The sequence below is a fragment of the Vicugna pacos genome, chromosome 10 (genome assembly GCF_048564905.1).
Source record: "Vicugna pacos chromosome 10, VicPac4, whole genome shotgun sequence".
NCBI lineage: Eukaryota > Metazoa > Chordata > Mammalia > Artiodactyla > Camelidae > Vicugna > Vicugna pacos.
The window spans coordinates 10483700-10488904 of NC_132996.1; positions in this window are offsets into that span (position 1 = coordinate 10483700).

Consider the following 5205-nt stretch of genomic DNA (forward strand, 5'->3'; position numbering starts at 1 on the left):
GGAGGGTCTCTTTTGGGCGTGCAACTGTTAGTGCATGAAATGGTTACATATTCTACCCTATTCCTCATTAAAAAAAAAAAACCTACCAGAATACCTTGGGCCAAGGCTCTCGGCATTGCTCCTTGCTGGGTGCCTGAGAAGCTGGTGGTGTCTCTCTCTAAGCTGCATTATAGCCTTCTTCTCCCTCCCTCTCACGCTCTCTCTGCAGCCCGAGTCTTGTAACTTCCCACTTCTCTCCATCCAAGCTGAACTTATTTGCCACCTACCTTGAGAGTCTGTCTTCTGCCCTAATTCCCACAGCAATGAGCTAACTGTAGCCCACTCTGCACGCTTTTCCACATTCTGCCAGAAATCTAAGATCTTTATATTTACTAACCCTCTGCGGCCTTTCCCCGTTTTAACATTTCTGTCTCGAAGAGAGAAAGAAAACCATCCTTTATCCACACACTTGAAAGGTTTCAAAATCAACACAAGGTCACAGATGATTTCACCAGGCCTTGCGTAAGTGGGCCACTGCCAGTCTCTTCACCCTCCTCTTCCACTCTAGTGCCCTGTTCTCACCAACTCCTGCCCCACTGGCCTCTCTTCAGTTCTTTAGAAAACACCAACTCTCCTACCCCACGCTCTTTGACGTGCCATTTCCTCTGACAGAATCTCACCCGCAACCCACTCTCCCCCACCTACTAGTGGCAAACTTCTAGATTCATCAAGATTCAGCTTATGTGTTACTTCCTCCAGGAAGCCTTCCCTGACCCCTGTCATTAGGTTAGTCCCCCCGCTAACTGCTCTCAGATAACCCTGAACTTTTCTTTTACACTCCTTTTCATAAATGGGATTATACAATTATGTAAGTTTAACTTCTTGTCTGTGTCCTCCAAAAGACCATAGGTAAGCCCCATGAGCAAATGATCAGAAGGAACTGATACTGGGCACAGACACGTTTTAAATATTCCTCTCAGGACACTGTCTTATCTGTGTCTTAGCCTGGAAACATTTGCAGATGTACGGAAGCACCTGGTGGGAGTACAAGTTCTATTATGGCAGAAACCCCTGCAGTGATGGATACGTAACAAGTGTTTATTGAATGAATGAGTAAATGGATGGATGTTGATAAAGCCTTCATAAAAACTTGAAGGGTGAGAGAGGGGTGCTAGCTTGCTAGCAAATTCTTGAGAGCAGATGTTAAACATTGCCGGTGTAGAAGTTTAAAGCTATCTGTCATTTTCTTTTGTCATTTGTGTTTTTGTTTTTCCTTCTTTCTAGGAGCCTCTGTATTAGCTTTCTATGCTATGGAACAAATGACCAAAGCATAGTGGCTTAAAACAAAACCTGTTTATTACTGCGAAGTTTCTGTGCAGTAGTCTAGTGGCCCAGGCACAGTTTAGTTGGATCCTTCTCTTAGGGTCTCATAAGATTGCAATGAAAGTGATGTTTCGAGCTGGATTCTCATCAGAGGTTCAACTGGGAAAGGATATGCTTCCCAGCTCCCCTGGGTTGTGGCAGAATTTACTTCCTTGTGACTATAAGATTCATGGAAGCTTGCTTCTTCAAAGCCAGCAACAGCAGGAGAAAGAAGCTCTAGCAAGATGAGTGCTGTGTTCTTATTTAATTGCATGCATGTAATCACATTTATCCCATCGCCTTTGCAACATTCCATTGGTTAGAAGCAAGTCACAGGTCCTTCCCACAATCAAGGATGCATACAAACGTGTGGATTCCGGAAGGCAGGGACCAGGGGGATTGGACTACAGTCTGTCTGACACAGTCTGAACTCTGGCCCCCAGCGATTCACATCCCTCTTACACTCAACATACATTCACCCCTCCCAAGATTCCCAAGGGTCTTATCCTATTCTAGCATCAGCTTCACAATTTCATTATCCAAATCAGATCCAGCTGCTGAGAATGAGGCACTCAGGTATCGTCTGCTAAGTACAGCTCCTGTGGCATAATTTCTCTCCTATGTGCATATGTGGAACTGTGAACCTAACAAGTCAAATTATTTATTTCAAAATACTCAACATACAGTGATGGGACAGGCACTGGATAATAATATAGATGTTCCAGCTCAAGGCTAAAATAAAAGATTAAAAAGTCCATAGCAGTTTGAAAATTCAGCTGGTCAAATGCTGGGAGATCCTTGACAATATTTCAGGATGTGGAATGATTCTCTCTGGCTCTTGGCTCTGACCTCTGGGCTGTTGACACTTTTTGTGTCTTCCTTCTGTTTTCACAAAAGGTAGCCCATGTTTGCAGCTCAGTAGATTATCAACCTGCTTTTTGCCAGGAGGACTCTCTGTCCCTTTCAGTTCATGCTGGCAGTGTTTCTACTGAAATCATTTTCTCAAGAACTTTATGGGTCTCCCATGGATGTCATTGGAGTTCACTCTGTGAGACAAAAGCCACACCCACAGATCTTAGCAAGGCAGTTCTTTATCTTTGGCTCCTGCAGAGGTTGCTGAAACACATTACCACTTTCATGTTTTCTAGATGCCCTGTAATTTCAGAAGATCTGGGAGGCACACCCTTAATATCTTGAAAGAGCCCTTTGGGCGCCTGAGTAGTCTGACCTTTAGATTTCTTGAGGTTTTAGCAAAAGATTGTGTAGCTGCACACTCAGCTTTTTCTCTGTGCCGCACTTCTGACAGCCACTTCTCACTTTTAACATTTTTGCCATCTGGAGAGGCTGAAAAATTTTGCAGTCATCAAGTTCTGGCTCCTTTTTGTTTAACGGTTCTTTCCTCAATTTGTCCCCTCTCTCACATTTTACTATAAGAAGCAAGAAGAAATCAGGCAGCATCTTCGACACTTTGCTTGGAACCGCCTTAGCTACATACCCAAGTTCATCAGTGACAAACTGTGCTTCCCACATAACTGCAAGGGACAATTTTGCTGCGTTTTCCGCTTGCCACAAAGCAAGGATCCCACTTCCTTCAGTTTCCAATAACTCATTCTTCATTTTCTTTTGCGTCTTCCTTGACAGCGCCTCAAAGTCCAGATTTATATTAACAGTTCGAAGCTATTTATGGTTTTCTCTATCATGTTCCTCAAAATCCTTCCAGCCTCCACTCACTACCTGGTTCAAAGGCTACGCCCACTCTTGTGGATGTTTGTAGCGCAGCACCCCACTTCCAGGTACCAAAATCTGTGTTAGTTTATTGCTGTGTAATGAATTACCATAAACTTAGCAGCCAAAATCAATACACACTTATTATCTCTCGGTGTCTGTGGATCAAGAGTCCTGGCACAGCTTACTTAGACCTTCTGCTTAGGCCACCACAAGGCTTCAATCAAGGTGCCACTCAGGGCTGGGTTTTCATCAGAAGTTTGACTGTGGAAGTATGATATTGTGATTTGTAATGAGAAACACATATTTGGTCTTTGTCCTTGTTTCTGAAAGAGCTCCTAAACCCTTGGAATTTCCCAAGTGATCTGAGCAGTAAAGGTGTCCTTTTGCTGTTGATAACAAGACCCTTTCAACCCCACCTGAATTTATGTTAACGAGGTGACTTTTGGAAAGCCCCTGCAGATGGGGCTGGTTGCCAGGGGAACCGATCATGATTAGAGGATTGGAACTTTCAGTCGCACACTCAAAACTTCAGGGAGGAGAGAGGGGCTGGAGGGTGAACCAGTCATCAATGGCCAATGATTTAGCCAATCATGCCTATGTAATAAAGCTTCCATAAAACCCCAAAAGGACAGTGTTTAGAGAGCTTCCGGATTGCTGAACACACGGAGGTGCTGGGAGGCTGGCGCACCTGGCAAGGGGATGCAAGCTCCACATCTCTTCCCCCACACCTCGCCCTGTATATCTCTTCGTCTGGCTGTTCATCTGTATCCTTTACCATATCCTCTGTTACATAATAGGCTGGTAAACATGTTTCCCTGGTTTCTGTGAGTCACTGTTCTAAATTGTCAAATCCAAGGATTGGGCTGTGGGAACCCCTGTTTATAGCTGGCTGGTCAGAAGTATAGGTGACCACCTAGGACTTGTGATTGGCATCTGAAGTTGGTGGGGTAGGGGGAGAGGTCTTGTAGGACTGGGTCCTTAACCTATGGGATCTGATCCTATCTTGAGATGAAGAGTGTCAAAATTGAGTTCAATTGTGAGACACCCAGCTGGTGTCACAGAGAACTGCTTGATGTGTGGAAAACCCACATGTGGTGTCAGAAATGAACTGTGGTAGTAAAGGAGAAACACAGGGGAGTTTTTTCTTTTATAGGAAGGATCTGCTTCCAAGCTGCCTCAGGTTGTCGGCAGAATTTATTTCCTTGCAGCTGTAGGTTTCATGGCACTTTGCTTCTTTAAAGTCAGCAAGAGTGAAAGAGAGAAGGGGCTCTAGAAAGATGGACACCACACTCTTACGTAATTACCAGCACACAGTCTCGCCCATCCATCACCTTTGCCACATTCCACCGGTTAAAACCTGTCACAGGTCCTGCCAACATTTGAGGGGAGGGGATTACACGGAGGCACCAATAGCAGATCACAGGCTACTCCAGCCCATCTGCCACAGCCTTCTGAGACACAGGGATGATCTATACATTTATGTAAATGTCCCTGGAGGGGACCATTTCTTGATACCATCACTCTACCACTGAGGTTTGCAAGTCAGCGTCACCCTCCAAAACCAAACTATAGACTAAGAGTCGTTCGATAAGAATTACGTATACATGTGTTTACATTTGTATGTGTTTGTGTAACGAGGAGGGTGTAAGTGATGGGAGAGAGGAAAGTTATTTCGTCCAGATCACAGGGAAGAAGGGAGCCAGAGGTTGCTCAGAGCAGGAGAGGGCCCCTGCTGGGAGGAGGGAGGAAGCCGAAGCTCCCAGTAGAGGGAAGCCTAGCCAGGTCTCCTCATGCAGTCGCGTTCCCATCCCACAACCCCTGGGTGCTGCTCAGCGTCTCCCTTAATCCTTAGCTCCGACACTACCCCTACCCACAAAGAATCTAAAATTAATGCCTTCCCAAGCCGACCCTAAAGACACTCATTCAGCCTGCATTGCACATCCTACAACCACCCCCCATCCTCCAGGTCTCCAAAGAGCCCCATCCCCAGCTGGACCCCAGCAGGTCCAATTCCTGGGCGCGTGCAGTCTACTCAGTCCCACAGAGCACCCCTCCTACCCCCTCCCCCCTCCCCGGAGATCTCACCTCCCTGACTATCTACTTGGGCTGCTATAATAAAAAAACCATAAGCTAGAT